Below are 17,590 nucleotides of genomic sequence, written 5' to 3' on the forward strand. Positions count from 1 at the left end.
ACTGACATGCCTATAATTACCCAGGTCAACCCGCTTACTCTTGTAAAATATTCATACAACAACATTAGCCTTCTTCTAGTCATCTGGAACTTCCCCAGTGTTCCAAGATTTATTGAAAATCAATATTAATAGTCCAGCAAGCTCCTCAGCCAGTCCTTTTAAAACTCTTGGATGCAAGCTATCTGGACCTGCTGATTTAAAAATGTCTAACTTAAGTAGCTGCTCTTTAACATCCTCCTGTGATACTAGCAGAATGGAAAGTATTACCATATTATATGACTACGTCATCTCTTTTTTCCCCCAAATACAGAACAGAACTACTTATTGAACAGTTCTGCCTTTTCTGCATTATTATTGATAATTCTACTATATCCATCTAGTAGCAGACCAATACCCTTTTTAGGATACTTTTTATTTCTTATATACTTTAAAATATCTTTCCTATTGTTCTTAGCTCTGCTGGCCATAGTGTGTTCCTTTGTTTTCCTTACCAATTTTATACAGTTCTTAGCTTCTTATTTACATTAATTACCGTCAGCTTCCACTTTCTTCCATTTATTGTATTTTTAAACAAAATGACAGTTTCCCTTCTAAATGAAGTTGATCTTTTAACCGGTATGGACTTCTTCCTTGTTTGTTGGATTGTGTCTTTTTGGGTATCTAGTCCATCTCTTTTCTGTGACACTCATAACCATAGTGTCCAAGTGCCTCACAATTATTAATACATTATCCTTGCGACAGCCCTCTCAGGCAGGCAAGTCTTATCCCCATTTTACAAGGTAGACTCAGTGACTTGACCAAGGTCACACAGGAAGTCTGTGGCAGAGTTGGGAAACGAATACAGCTTTTCTGCATCCCTGCCTTGGTCTACACTATGCGTTTATACCGATTTTAGCAGCGTTAAACCGATTTAACGCTGCACTCGTCCACACAACGAGGCCCTTTATATCGATATAAAGGGCTCTTTAAGCCAGTTTGTACTCCTCCCCGACGAGAGGAGTGGCGCTGAAATCAGTATTACCATATTGGATTAGGGTTAGTGTGGCCACAAATCGACGGTATTGGCCTCCGGAAGCTATCCCACAGTGCACCATTGTGACCGCTCTGGAAAGCAATCCAAACTCAGATGCACTGGCCAGGTAGACAGGAAAAGCCCCGCGAACTTTTGAATTTCATTTCCTGTTTGCCTAGCGTGGAGCTCTGATCAGCACGAGTGGCCATGCAGTCCCAAATCCAAAAAGAGCTCCAGCATGGACTGTATGCGAGATACTGGATCTGATCGCTGTATGGGGAGACAAATCTGTTCTATCAGAGCTCCGTTAAGGAAGACAAAATGCCAAAGCATTTGAAAAAAATCTCCAGGCTATGATACAGAGTCCACAGCACAGTGCTGTGTGACAAGCGTAACGGAAAGCCAAAGAATCAAATGGACGCTCATGGAGGAAGGGAGGAGGGACTGAGGACTCCAGCTATCCCACAGTCCCCGCAGTCTCCGAAAAGCATTTGCATTCTTGGCTGAGCTCCCAATGCCTGTAGGGTCAAACACATTGTCCAGGGTATATCTCGTCAATTTAGTCCTCCTCCCCGACCCGTGAAAGAAAAGGGAAAAAAATCATTTCTTTTTTTTCAATGTCACCGTATGTCTACTGCATGCTGCTGGTAGACATGGTGCTGGGGGACTGAATAGCAGCATCCTCTACCCTCCCTTCCCTGGTGGCAGATGGTACAGTGCAGTAGGACTGGTAGCCGTCCTCGTCATCATCCCGTGAGTGCTCCTGGCTGGCCTCAGGTGAGATCGGCCGGGGGTGCCTGGGTAAAAATAGAAATGACTGCCGGTTATTCCCGGCAGATGGTACAGAATGGCTGGTAACCGTCCTCATCATAGCAACTGGGAGCTGAACTCTATTAGCCCCCCACCCCCCTTTCATGTCTAAAGAAAAGATTCTGTACTGCCTGGACTATCATAGCAGCAGGATGCTGGACTCCTCTCCCCCACACCGCTTAATGTCCTGCCTGGACTATCATAGCAACTGGAGGCTGCCTTCCCCTCATTTTATCTCACTAAAAAGTCAGTGTTTCTTATTCCTGTATTCTTTATTACTTCATCACACAAATGGGGGGACCCTGCAATGGTAGCCCAGAAGGGTTGGGGGAGGAGGGAAGCAACAGGTGGGGTTGTTGCAGGGGCACCCCTTAGAATGGCATGCAGCTCATTTCTGTGGGATCTGACGCGGAGCGGCTGTGCTCTCTGGTTCTCTGATACACTGGTTCTCTAGTACACTTGCCCTATATTCTAGGCAGGACTGACTCTATTTTTAGATACAACATAAAGGAGGGAATGACCCGGGGGCTCATTCTCATTTTTGTCTTTGTGCCCCCGGCTGACCTCAGCGAAGGTCAGCCAGGAGCACCCATGACAGCAGCAGACGGTACAGAACAACTGGTAACCGTCTCTGCTACCTTGAAAGGCAAATGAATGCTGCTGTGTAGCGCTGCAGTACCCGCCTCTGTCAGCGGCATCCAGTACACATACGGTGACAGTGACAAAAGGCAAAACGGGCTCCATGGTTGCCATGCTATGGCGTCTGCCAGGGCAATTCAGGGAAAAAGGGCGCAAAATGATTGTCTGCCGTTGCTTTCACGGAGGAAGGAATGAGTGACGACATTTACCCAGAATCACCCGTGACATTGTTTTTGCACCATCATGCATTGGGATCTCAACCCAGAATTCCAATGGGCGGGGGAGATTGCGGGAAGTATGGGATAGCTACGGGATAGCTACCCACAGTGCAACGCTCCAGAAATCGACGCTAGCCTCGGTACATGGACGCACACCACCAAATTATTGTGCTTTGTGTGGCCACATGCACTCGACTTTATATAATCTGTTTTACAAAACCGGTTTATGTAAAATCGGAATAATCCTGTAGTGTAGATGTACCCCCTTTGCAGTGGCCTATTGTCAAATTTGCTTTTCCATTCTAAATCTTTGGGAAGATTTCACAAGTCCTCAGTGAAATTAGAACTCAAGACTAGAGCTGATTAAAAAGTAGCAAATTTGATTTTTTGAGGGAGATTTCAAAGTTTTCTGCAAAAGTTTTTTAATTAATAAATAATTCAATAAAGACTTAGTTATCAAAAGACAAAAATTGGAATTTTACACCTTGCCCTCCCCCCCGCCCCACAAAATCAGTTTGACCAAAAAAAAATCTGGAAAACATTAACCAAAATAAAAAATTCCTGCCAAAATACCATTTTTCATCAAAATAGCATTTTAGCAAGCTCTACACATGACCTGGGCTTTACAGGCCAGTGCTGTAACCTCAGAGCTATAGAGCATTCCTCTGAAGAAAATAGGCAGTGAGAAGAAACGTAGGAGGATGAGGAGAAAAGGATAAGTAGGGGTGAAGTTGCGAAGTGTCTCAGGAAAGAAGCTTGAATTTGATAAAGGAGGAGAGAGAAAACCCTCGTGAAATCATAACTTTCACTGGCTAAGGGAGCTAATGAGATTGGAGTGGCAGAAGGCCAAGATGACTTTAGCAGTTGAGTCCTGGATAAAACTGTGAGAGGAGGGGAGGTGCACTGAGGAAGATTACAGTAGTCAAGAAGAGAGACACACCATGGTTTTAGCAGCCAGGATAGAGAGGAAAAGGTGAATTTTAGAGACAAGGTGGAGAATATGAAACTCATTTGTGTTCTTAAAATCTCTCCTGCATTCTCAATATAAACTGAACTAGAAGAGTTGGAAATGGGTGGGAGCAGGAAAAACATTCCTATGAAACTTCTCTGAGACAAAGAACAACGACTTTGACCCTCCTTGGTTCCTTGTTTTCAGATACCGGGCACTTGCTTTTTCCAGAATGTAATGCTGAGAAATTAGGCTCTCTGTAAGTTGCTTTTAACATGCTGTTTTAAAATATTAAGATGTCCACAAAGGAGAGTTATACAACAGAAGAATAAATATACTATCCTAATTCTATAGCACCTTTCATCCAAGGAAATCAAGGCACACTACAGTAATTGAACTAAGCCTCACACTATCACTGTGAGAGAAGCACATACTATCATCCTTATTTTACATATGTAGAACTGAGGTACTGAGATTTAGTGCTTGACTAACAGACATGCAAAGCATCCACAGTTCCCATTGATGTTGCAAATTCTACTTCTGAAAAATCAGGCCCTTTCTGACTTGTCCGAGGTCAGACAGCAAAAGTAAACAGCAGATCTGTTCAACAGAGCTGGTCGAAAAATGAAGTTGTTTTTAAAAAAAAAACAACCACCAACAACAAAGATTTCATGAAAACTTCATGCCTTTTCAGGGAGTGGAAAATTTTGAAACTCTGAATTTAATGACCAGCTCTTCTGGTAATTTTGGCTTTTGCCATCTTGGCTCCAAATCGCATGCTGTTACCGCTAAACCACTCAAGATATTTAAGTAAAGCTGTAAACTGTAGTATCAAATAACAAATGTAGTAATCACTCTAGGATATATTTGAACATAAACAAGAATGTTCAGCTAATTAAATTTCTCCTTTAATTAAACACTAGCATCTAAACCAATGAGAAGTTATCCTATGCAATGGAATGTCTAAGGGATTATTACATTGTTACTGCTGAGGGTAGCGAGGGATGGAGTATAGTTTTTAGATATTGTAATTAATATTTAGTTTGCAAAGGAAAAATAATCTTCATCATACTACGGGTGCATCTACACTTGGAGTTGGGGGTTTGATTCTCAGCTGGAGGAGACATACTCATGCTAGCTCTTGCAAGCCAGGGCACTAAAAATGAAGTGTAGCTGCGGCAGAGTGTGTGATGAAATGTACTCAGGGCAGCTAGTCCATTCTGCAGCTTGCATGGCCACAGTTACACTCAGTTTTTAATGAGCTAGCTCAACAAGAGCTAGCATGAGTATATCTTCTCCAGCTGAGAATCAAACCCCCAACTCTAAGTGTAGACAAACCCTGTATGGTTAAATGAAGCAGCTAAATGGTTTACCAGAATCTAAACAGTAGGAATGTTGGCTGGAAATCAGATATAAATAGGAAAGAAGGATAACATCAAATAAATGGCTCCAACCATAAATTGTTTCAATATAAACCTTTAGGAGAAATAAATGACTCCTCCACAGCATTTTAAACTTTGAAATGGTGTGTCCTTTCCCATTACAGCATGGGTCATTTCTCTCAGGTTTGGCCACTGACTGCAAGCACATTCTAAAGTGAACATAAGATTGGCCATATCGAGTCAGACATAATTTCCCTTCACAGAAATCATGACAACTTTTCCCCAACAATTTACGTTCTTCTGTGTGTCTGTGTCATGGTATAATTCCCCACTCTGAACCTTAGCGTCCAAAAGATGGGGTACCTGCATGAATTCCTCTAAGCTCAATTACCAGCTTAGTACTTGTAGCGCTACCACCAACCAGGAATACCAGTGCCTAGTACACTCCGGCCCCCCCCCCAAAACCTTGCCTGGGAACCCCCAAGACCCAGTCCCTCTGGATCTTAACACAAGGAAAGTAAACCCTTTCCCTCACCATTGCCTCTCCCAGGCTTCCCCTCCCTGGGTTACCCTGAAAGATTACTGTGATTCAAACTCCTTGAATCTTAACAAAGAGGAAAATTCACTTCCCAACTCCTACTTCTCTCTCCCCCTCCCAGACTCTCCCTGAGAGAGAAAGTAATCCTAACACAGAGAGAAAATTAACCTCTCTCTCCCTCTTCCCTCCTTTCTCCCCACCTATTCCCTGGTGAATCCAGACCCAGTCCCCTGGGGTCTCACCAGAATAAAAAAACAATTAGGTTCTTAAATAAGAAAAGCTTTTAATTAAAGAGAGAAAAAACAGTAAAAATTATCTTTGTAAATTTAAGATGGAATATGTTACAGGGTCTTTCAGCTATAGACACTGGGAATACCCTCCCAGCCTAAGTATTCAAGTACAAATTAAAATCCTTTCAGCAAAATACAAATTTGAACTCCTGCCACACAAATACACATTTGCAAATAAAGAAAACAAACATAAGCCTAACTCGCCTTATCACCTAGTACTTACTATTTTGAATCTATAAGAACCTGTATCAGGGAGATTGGAGAGAAACCTGGTTGCACGTCTGGTCACTCTCAGAACCCAGAGAGAACAACCACCAAAAACTAACAGCACACACAAAAACTTCCCTCCCTCAAGATTTGAAAGTATCCTGTCCCTTGATTGGTCCTCTGGTCAGGTGACAGCCAGGCTCACTGATTTTGTTAACCCTTTACAGGCAAAAGAGATATAAAGTACTTCTGTTCTATTAACTCCTACTATCTGTTTATTTGACAGTCTGACAATTTTATTCTTTACTATTGTTTCAACTACTTTGCCAGGTACTGATGTTAGACTTACCAGTCTGTAATTACCGGGATCACCTCTACAGCCCTTTTTAAATATTGGTGTTACATTAGCTATCTTCCACTCATTGGGAACAGAAGCTGATTTAAAGGACAGGTTACAAACCATAGTTAATAGTTTCGCAATTTCACATTTGAGTTCTTTGAGAGCTCTTGGGTGAATGCCATCTGGTCCCAGTGACTTGTTCCTGTTAAGTTTATCAATTAATTCCAAAACCTTCTCTCGTGACACTTCAATCTGTGACAATTCCTCAGATTTGTCACCTACAAAGGACGGCTCAGATTTGATAATCTCCCTAACATCCTCAGCCGTGAAGACTGAAGAAAATAATCCATTTAGTTTCTCCGCAATGACTTTATCATCTTTAAGGGCTCCTTTTGTATCTCAATCGTCCAGGGGCCTGTCAATAACCTAGTCCCAGATTTGGACCTTAGCGTCCAAAATATGGGGGTTAGCATGAAAAACCTCCAAGCTTAGTTACCAGCTTGGACCTGGTACTGCTGCCACCACCCAAAAAATTAGAGTGTTTTGGGGCACTCCGGTCCCCACAAAAACCTTCCCTGGGGACCCCAAGACCCAAATCCCTTGAGTCTCACAACAAAGGGAAATAACTCTTTTCCCTTCCCCCCTCCAGGTGCTCCTGGAGAGATACACAGAAGCAACCTCCATGAATCTAAGCAGAGGGAGTCCACCCTCTCTAATTCCAGTCCTGGAAACAAAAGCACTTCCCTCTTCACCCAGAGGGAATGCAAAGTCAGGCTAGTAAATCTAACACACACAGATTTCCCCCTGACTTCTTCCTCCCACCAATTCCCTGGTGAGCACAGACTCAATTTCCCTGAAGTTCCTCACTAAAGAAAAACTCCAACAGGTCTTAAAAGAAAGCTTTATATAAAAAAGAAAGAAAAATACATACAAATGGTCTCTCTGTATTAAGGTGACAAATACAGGGTCAATTGCTTAAAAGAAATATGAATAAACAGCCTTATTCAAAAAGAATACAATTCAAAGCACTCCAGCAACTATAGACATGTAAATACAAAACAACAAACCATTTTGTACTCACAACTTGGAAACAGAAGATTAGAAAGCAGGAAATAGAAAAAATCCTTCTCTAGCTGAGAGAGATTCAGGCAAAAGACAAAGAACCCAGACACAAACTTCCCTCCACCCAGAGTTGAAAAAAATCCTGTTTCCTGATTGGTCCTCTGGTCAGGTGCTTCAGGTTACTTTTTTTTTCAGGTGAAAGAGACATTAACCCTTAGCTATCTGTTTATGACACGCCCCCCAAATTGCAGACAGTGGGGAAGCTCAGTGGCGGCGATTTCCTTCTAGAACTTTAAAATAAACAGATTACTACAACACATACACCTTTACATATACCACTAAGTATATAACTAACAGACTTCTACATTTTAAGAACAGTTTTTAACTACTAGATTCTGGGAAACTCTCACGGGAGAGTGCATCAGCTACTTTGTTAGAAGCTCCTGAGATGTGCTGAATTTCAAAATCAAAATCTTGGAGAGCTAAACTCCAACGAAGAAGTTTCTTGTTGTTCCCCTTGGCAGTATGAAGCCACTTTAGTGCAGCATGGTCAGTTTGTAGCTGGAACCGCCGTCCCCAAACATATGGGCGTAGCTTTTCCAGGGCATACGCAATGGCGTAGCATTCCTTTTCACTGACTGACCAGTGAGTTTCCCTCTCAGACAGTTTCTTGCTGAGAAACACGACAGGATGGAAGTTGTGATCTGTTGCTTCCTGCATGAGCACTGCTCCTATACCACGCTCAGATGCATCCGTGGTTACTAGGAATGGCTTGTCAAAGTCCGGGGCCCTGAGCACAGGGTCAGACATGAGCGTTGCCTTAAGTTGGGTAAAGGCCTTTTGACACTCATCAGTCCACTTAACTGCATTTGGCTGGGTCTTTTTGGTCAGGTTGGTCAGTGGGGCAGTGATTTGGCTGTAGTGTGGTACAAATCGCCTGTAGTACCCGGCCAAGCCTAAGAAGGATTGGACCTGTTTCTTTGACCTTGGGACAGGCCACTTTTGGATAGCATCCACCTTGGCCTGTAGGGGGTTTATGGTTCCTCGACCCACCTGGTGCCCCAGGTAAGTCACTCTGTTTTGGCCTATTTGACACTTTTTGGCCTTAACAGTTAGTCCGGCCTGCCTAATGCGCTCAAAGACCTTTTCCAGGTGTAGTAGGTGTTCGGGCCAGGAGTCCGAAAAAATGGCCACATCATCAAGGTAGGCAACTGCATATTCTTCCAGTCCTGCTAGTAGACCATCTACCAGCCTCTGGAAGGTGGCGGGTGCATTTCGAAGGCCGAAAGGAAGGACATTAAATTCATACACCCCCGCATGGGTGACGAATGCTGACCTCTCCTTGGCAGGTTCATCTAGCGGTACTTGCCAGTACCCCTTGGTTAAGTCTATTGTAGAGATGAACTGGGCCCGTCCCAACTTTTCCAATAGCTCATCGGTGCGTGGCATTGGATAGTTGTCCAGACGAGTTACCGCATTTAGCTTACGGTAGTCCACGCAAAAGCGTACTTCCCCATCTGCTTTGGGTACCAGAACCACTGGAGATGCCCATGCATTGGTAGATGAGCGGATTATACCCATCTGTAGCATGTTCTGGATCTCCCGTTCTATAGCAGCTTGGGCATGAGGAGACACCCGGTAGGGTGGGGTTCTAACGGGGTGAGCATTACCTGTGTCAATGGAGTGGTATGCCTATTCAGTCCGTCCTGGGGTGGATGAGAACAATGGGGCGAAGCTAGTGCACAGCTCCTTGATTTGTCGCCGCTGCAGACGTTCCAGGGTGGTTGAGAGGTTCACCTCTTCCACGCCACCGTCTTTTTTTCCCGTCGTAGTAGACACCGTCAGGCCACTCAGCATCATCTCCCTGGACTGTAAACTGACAAACCTGTAAGTCTCTGGAATAGAAAAGCTTGAGAGAATTAACATGGCAAACTCTGGGCTTTAGTGAGGAATTGGGAAATGCTATGAGGTAGTTCACAGTTCCCAGGCGCTCTTGGACCGTGAATGGCCCTTCCCATGATGCTTCCATCTTATGGGCCTGTTGCGCCTTCAAGACCATAACCTGGTCTCCTACCTTGAAGGAACGTTCTCTGGTATTTTTGTCATACCAGGCCTTTTGCTCTTCCTGAGCATCCTTTAGGTTTTCTCTAGCAAGGGCTAAAGAGTGTCGGAGGGTGCTTTGTAGGTTGCTTACAAAGTCCAGAATGTTAGTTCCTGGAGAAGGTGTAAACCCCTCCCATTGCTGCTTCACCAACTGTAATGGCCCCTTAACCTCGTGACCATACACTAGTTCAAACGGTGAAAACCCTAAACTGGGATGTGGTACAGCCCTGTAGGCAAACAGCAACTGCTGCAACACTAGGTCCCAATTATTGGAGTATTCGTTGACGAATTTACGTATCATGGCCCCCAAAGTTCCATTAAACCTTTCCACCAGGCCATTGGTTTGATGGTGGTACGGGGTGGCAACCAAGTGATTCACCCCATGAGTTTCCCACAGTTTTTCCATGGTCCCTGCCAGGAAATTAGACCCTGAATCTGTAAGGATGTCGGAGGGCCAACCTACCCTGGCAAAGATGTCTGTTAGGGCCAAGCACACAGTGTTAGCCCTGGTGTTGCCTAGAGCTACTGCTTCCAGCCATCAGGTAGCAAAGTCCACTAAAGTCAGTACGTAGTGTTTTCCTCTGGGTGTCTTTTTTGGAAAAGGACCCAGAATATCCACAGCTACTCGCTGAAATGGGACCTCAATTATGGGGAGTGGCTGGAGAGGGGCCTTGACCTGGTCTTGGGGTTTTCCCACTCTTTGGCATACCTCACAAGACCGGACATACTTGGCAACGTCCTTGCCCATCCCCTCCCAGGGGAAGGACTTCCCCAACCGGTCCTTGGTTCGGTTCACCCCAGCATGGCCACTGGGATGATCATGGGCTAAGCTTAAGAGCTTCCCCCGGTACTTAGTTGGAACCACCAACTGTTTTTGCGGCTGCCATTCTCCCCGGTGTCCACTAGAAAGAATCTCCTTGTATAAAAGTCCTTGGTCTATAACAAACCGGGATCGATTAGAAGAGCTGAGAGGCGGTGGGGTGCTCCGTGCCGCCACCCAAGCTTTCTGAAGGCTGTCATCTGCTTCCTGCTCAGTCTGGAACTGTTCCCTTGAGGCTGGGGTCACCAGTTCTTCCTCAGACTGTGGACTTGGGCTTGGTCCCTCTGGAAGCGATGTAGGTGATGGGGTTGTTTCCATTGCCGGTGAACCGCTCTCCGCTGTTGCACCTGAGGGTATTTCAGGCTTGGGCTGAGCCTTTTGGGTATGGCTGTCTGTTGCTTCTGCCAGTTCTGGCTCACTGGCGCCCTCTGGCGTTGCGTTTGAAGATGTGGTTGCACTTGCTGGTGCTGGTTGCTGTTCCAGTTCCGGGCCTGGGACTGGAGGTGCTGTGGCTGTTTCAGTGGTTGGCATGGAATCCGGGTCCACTACCTCTGTCTGGGTCTCTGGTAACACAGACGGGGCGTCTGTGGACGGCTCAGGAACAGGAATGGGTCTGGAAGCTTGCCTGGTTTGGCTACATGTAACCATTCCCACCCGCTTGGCCCGCTTCACCTGGTTGGCCAAGTCTTCCCCCAGATGCACGGGGATAGGATAATTGTCATAGACTGCAAAAGTCCACATTCCTGACCAGCCTTTGTACTGGACAGGCAGTTCAGCTGTAGGCAAGTCTACAGCTTGTGACATGAAGGGGTAAATTGTAACTTTGGCCTTTGGGTTGATGAATTTGGGGTCAACGAAGGATTGGTGGATAGCTGACACTTGTGCCCTCGTGATCTGTTCTTCTCTTTCTTTCAGCTCCACCTCTTTTTCTCTTTTTTCCAGTTGTCGCCTGTGTTCTGCTTCTTTGCTTTGTTCTTCGGCCTCCATTTTTGCCTTAGAAGTCATGGTTCCTGTTTTCTTGTGTTGGGGTGCCCTCCGGTGTTTATCTTCTGAACTGCAGGCTCTGTTGCCTCCTGGGGTCTGCCTAGCAACAGTGCCTTTTTCCCTGTCTTCCTAGCTAATTTTTTCAATGTAAAGTAAACCAGAAAAACCACTTTATTTGCATGAGTATAGTGCTGGTATCTGCCTCCTAATGGGAGTGCTATTGTCACAAAAGACCCTTAAGAGCCCCTTAATGGTTTCTTGCTTAATATGCAAGCCACAACTGCCAGAGAGAGCAGAAAAAAAATTCTCTCTGGTTCCCTTTTAAAACCAAACTGTTTCTTTCTGCTAAAAAGCCCCTAGCAGAGAAAAGAAAAATATAACATTCCTACTGGCTTCTGGATTCTATCTTTCCCACCGCTGCAACCATGTCAGTAACCTAGTCCCAGATTTGGACCTTAGCGTCCAAAATATGGGGGTTAGCATGAAAAACCTCCAAGCTTAGTTACCAGCTTGGACCTGGTACTGCTGCCACCACCCAAAAAATTAGAGTGTTTTGGGGCACTCTGGTCCCCACAAAAACCTTCCCTGGGGACCCCAAGACCCAAATCCCTTGAGTCTCACAACAAAGGGAAATAACTCTTTTCCCTTCCCCCCTCCAGGTACTCCTGGAGAGATACACAGAAGCAACCTCCGTGAATCTAAGCAGAGGGAGTCCACCCTCTCTAATTCCAGTCCTGGAAACAAAAGCACTTCCCTCTTCACCCAGAGGGAATGCAAAGTCAGGCTAGTAAATCTAACACACACAGATTTCCCCCTGACTTCTTCCTCCCACCAATTCCCTGGTGAGCACAGACTCAATTTCCCTGAAGTTCCTCACTAAAGAAAAACTCCAACAGGTCTTAAAAGAAAGCTTTATATAAAAAAGAAAGAAAAATACATACAAATGGTCTCTCTGTATTAAGGTGACGAAATACAGGGTCAATTGCTTAAAAGAAATATTGAATAAACAGCCTTATTCAAAAAGAATACAATTCAAAGCACTCCAGCAACTATAGACATGTAAATACAAAACAACAAACCATTTTGTACTCACAACTTGGAAACAGAAGATTAGAAAGCAGGAAATAGAAAAATCCTTCTCTAGCTGAGAGAGATTCAGGCAAAAGACAAAGAACCCAGACACAAACTTCCCTCCACCCAGAGTTGAAAAAAATCCTGTTTCCTGATTGGTCCTCTGGTCAGGTGCTTCAGGTTACTTTTTTTTCAGGTGAAAGAGACATTAACCCTTAGCTATTTGTTTATGACAGGGCCCCACTGTTTTTTTAGCAGGCTTCCTGCTTTTGATGTACTTAAAAAACATTTTGTTATTTATTACCTTTTGAGTTTTGGCTAGCCATTCTTCAAACACCTTTTTGGCATTTATTATTACATTTTTTACACTTAATTTGGCAGTGTTTATTCTCTTTTCTATTTACTTCCTAGGATTTGACTTCCACTTTTTAAAAGATGCCTTTTTATTGCTCACTGCTTCTTTTACATGGTTATTAAGCCACGGTGGCTCTTTTTTAGTTCTTTTACTGTGTTTAAGTGGAAGTAACAATTATGCATTGAAATTGGAAAAGTTTAGTGTTAGTTAAAATTTCCTTAATTTTGATTTTTTTTTCCACAAAACAAGTACATAGGAATTGCCATAATGGACCAGACCCATGGTCCATCTAGTCCAGGGGCTCCCAAACTTGGTTCACACCTTGTTCAGAGTAAGCCCCTGGCAGGCTGTGAAATGCTTTGTTTACCTGAGCATCTGCAGATACGGCTGCTCGCAGCTCCCAGTGGCCGTGATTCATCATTCCTGGCCAATGGGAGCTGCGGGAAGGAGTGGCCTGGCCCACACCACTGGGAGCTGTGAGTGGCTGTACCTGTGAACGCTCAGGTAAACAAAGTGCCTCACAACTTTCCACAGCTCTCATTGGCTGGGAACGGCAAACGGTGTACCTGCGGACGCTCAGGTGAACAAAGTGTCTCATGGCCCACCAGGGACTTACCCTGAACAAGCTGTGAACCAAGCTGGGAACCCCTGATCTAGTCCAATATCCTGTCTATGACAATGGCCAGAACCAGATGCCTTAAAGGAAGGGGTAAAAACCTGCAGCAGTTGTGGAGTAATCTACCCCTCACATTAGGTCTTTTTCCTGAATTCTAATAGTTAGACTTGCCTAACCTTCAAGGGTGAGGTTTAATAGCTCTCTTAAAAATTTTGCCATAGCTAATTATGAAAACTCTAGATGTTCTTGATAGCTATATAAAAATATTTCCTGTTTTTTGACCTGCTCTAGTTAAGTGACACTTGTAACTTGATTTTTCAGAGGAACTGAGCATCTGCAGTCCCCATTCCTTAGCACCTTCCTGAGCTTCAGCTTCCATCTTTGTAAATGATCCTCCTCCTCCTTCATAGCGGTGCTGGAAGAAGACTGAGATCCTCCAGTAGAAGGCACTCTAGAAGTGCAAGGTCTATAGTAAGGAGTTGGCATCTTTATAGGGACCACACACTAAACACATGGTCTTGAAGCACTTACAGCTAGATTATGGGGGGGGGGGTCAAGAGACAACCATTGATATTGCACCCTTCTGAGCAGCCACTGTACTCTACATTTTCAGTTGGACTCTAAAGTGGAGTTTAAAAGTGTAAAGTGCCAATACAAGTATTTTCTGAGGCAACTCAAAGCTAAACATATGAACTACACGTGCAGTGCTTGATCAGTTAGAGAGCACACACTGAGCTCTAAGTGAGGATAAAAGCCACAGAGTGTAGATGAAAAAATGTTAAGACTTTTGTAATTAGAAAGAGCCAGCTGCAGCTAATAAGGAGGAGGAATGTTAAACTGGGATTTTTTTTTAAACTTTACTGCAGCTGAGACATTGAAGCCAAGCAAATCACTGGACCCTTTCATTGTTTGACTGCTGGTAGAAAACTGCCTATGGAAAGACTACCAGCAGCTGATCTGGTAGGAACACAAGTCCTAAATGGAGGTCTCTCATTCAGGTCAAGCTTTGGCAAGCTCTAATCCTTCTCAGGTGACCTTACTTGTATTCGACCACATCCAGTTGATCTCCTCAAATATTTTCCTTCCTCTCCTCCTTAAGCCTTCCAGAGTGTGTTTAAGTAGCACAGACTAATGTTATTTTACCCAGTGAGCCTCAGATTACACCAGGACGAACATGCAGTAGTTTCACTTAGTAGCTACTTGGAAAGCTATTAAGAGAAAACAATGTGAGACCAAGTCTGTTTTAGGATTCAGGTTTAGAAGAGTCACATTACAATCCTTCTCCAAAAGTTAGGGAAAAAAACCTACATGTATTTATGCTGCTGCTAATGTTACCATAAGTAAAACAGAAGTTGGAGGCTACTAGATTTTTTTCCAGGAGTCTGATGGAAACGGAACTGGAAGGAATGAAAATGAGAGAGTTAGGTTCTCAAGTGAACTCCAACTCTTATTTAAGAGAATTGCCCAGCTTTCAGCCTTTTGGGTTGGAGCTCAACATGTCTGACACTACAAGAGCACTGCAGTACAAAATGCACAGAAGCACCATTTAAAAGTTACAAGGAACACAGCATGCATCATTCTGATCTAATTCACGCTGGTATCACTGCTAGTATAATTCCACTGAAATCACTCCAGGTTTACCCCAGAGGAAGCAAGCTCAGAATCAGGCCCAATGTCTTGGCCATTTCACTCACAGTGTGACACTGAATGTATTATGAGGTGTTCAATGGGGAAAGAAGAAATAGAGGAGGGAAAAGCTTATATAAAAGCTAGGTAGGAAGGTGGGAAGCAGAGCTCCTGGGACATGTGGAAAATCAGGGATAAACTCAATAGCTCAGGTCACTCAGATTAACTCCTCTTTCCACCTTCACTTTCTTTTCATTTTGTTTAATTTCTCTTAAGTTTCTACTTCTGTTTTTTCCAAGCTTTGCCATTTTTGTTCATGTGAAACAGTATTAAAAAAAGGAGGGGCATATTCCGGGAACTGTGTTGGACCTAAATTCTCGCTGAGGGGAAGTGACAGAACTGGGAGTTCCTGCTCCCTCCCTCCCCCCGGAGACCATGAAACAACATGAGGTTGTCAATGTTTCCTATAAATGGGCTAGGAGAATTATGAAGCTGCAGAGAGTTCAGCTTCCCAAACCTTTTTATCCTGGGAATTCCTCCAGAGTAAAGAACCCCAGAGGCTCTCCATGACGCCCCTCTGCCTAGCCAAGGGTGAGTTGGACTAAGACCCAAGTTAGCAATCACGAAGAACAAAAACCACTGTCTGAGAGCACTGCAGACAAGACCTATGGTTAATAAAGCACAGATGAATTAGGCACAGATTATATCCACACCTGAGGAGAGGAGAAATATAGCTCCTCTCCTTCCTGCCCCCCAAAAACAAGCTGAGCCAGATCTCTCTGGCGCAACCACTAGAAAGCCTCTGCAAAAGACTGTGTGTGCACATGGGTGAGTGAGGTGGAAATTACACAGTGGATACAACAATCACTCCCCCTTTTCCACATCTGCTGAGAGAAATATAGTCACGCCAGAATTCTGCAATTTCAGATTGAGGCTTGCACTATAATGACATCTTAAAGCAGAAAGGCAGCATGATTCAGTGGATATGGCAATAGACTGGGAGTCAGGAGACTTACATTCTATTCCCTGGCTCTGCCACTGATCTACTGCATGATGATGGCCAAGTCACAGCATCTATTTGTACCTCTGTTTGCCCCTCGCCCCCATGCCCCACTATGGCTGTCTTGTCTATTTACTCTTCAAGGCAGAGCTATCTTTCACTATGTTTCTGCACAGTGCCTAGCACAATGGGCCCCATAGGCACTACAGTAATACAGAAAATTATAATATTCTTTACAAACATTTGGTATATACTCTTTACAAACAGAGTCTCATATCACACAAGTCCCACTGAGATTACAATGAGGTTTTTGCTGCTGTAATATTTCTGAGTGAAAAAAATAAACTTGCATCAATTTAAACATTTTCCCTAAACACATTCTAAGAGAACCAAAAGTTACTTTAATAACTTTAATACAAAAAACCCCAACCAGTTTCTTAAAAATTTTAGCCACAGATTTTCCTTTTTAATGAGCCTCAGTTCTGAAGAAGTCTTTGAAATCAGGCACATCGTGGGGAGAGTTCAATAAAGAGTGTATTGAATGAAAAAATACTGTGGTGACCTCTTGTAATTCCGTAGCATTTCATCATCACAACAAAGAAACCACAACCTGCTGTCATCACAGCATCCTTGGAATCAGTGCTGTTCACTAGATAGCAATGTTTCATTGAGAAAAATATCTTGAGTTCAGGACACTTGTGCAGAACTGAGGTCTCTACAAGATGCAATAGCTGATTAACTGCCATGACAAAGCACAGGCATTATCTACTTCAGTCTATGGCAGCACCTCAGCATATGGATAAAGCAGAGTGTTAAGGTTTATATTAACATGGACCTTGATGAGCAACAACTTTTATACATGGCAAGATGATAAGAACACCCCCTTGTGATTTCTTGAATTCTCCCCATTAACTGTGAGAAAGCTGGGTCAAGCCACAATGTTCATATCCAGACTTTATGAAAGTTTAGGGCTCATACCTGGTCTGAAGGTCTTTCCTATCATTCAGTTGCTGCCATAGCAATACGTCCATGAGAGAAAGACTAGGCTGCCTAGCTGTCCCAAAAGGAGCTTTGCTGGATGGAAGAGAGAGGTTAGCTGCATGACTTCTGCCCTCCTATCTGAAGATGACCATCCACACGAGTGAAACCTAGGGGAAAGTAGCTAGATCATCATGGGAAGGGGTGGGTTTGGGGAAAAGGGCAGCAATTTCAAGATGTACCTTAAACAAGGACAAGGGCTTCAGAATATAACATCCAAAGAGAAAGAATAAATAGGCAGAAGTTTTTCTGCAGACTTGCTAGTAGATTCTTTAGGTAAATATGTCAGTAGATTTGTATGAAAGTGTATAATACCCACTACAGATCCTTTGGTAATAGATGCCAGAAACTAGAAGTCATCATTAATACAAGCCTAGACTGAAATGGATCAGTGCTATTGTTGTGATGACATACTCCATCCAGCACATCAACTTCGAGCAATGCTAAGTGCTTGGGAAGTTTGTGCCGGTGTAGCTATAACATCGCAGATTCCTTTTGTAGAAACTATGAACTAGAGCAACATGGGGTTC

Source organism: Gopherus flavomarginatus, chromosome 2 (assembly GCF_025201925.1).
Source record: "Gopherus flavomarginatus isolate rGopFla2 chromosome 2, rGopFla2.mat.asm, whole genome shotgun sequence".
NCBI classification, from domain to species: domain Eukaryota; kingdom Metazoa; phylum Chordata; order Testudines; family Testudinidae; genus Gopherus; species Gopherus flavomarginatus.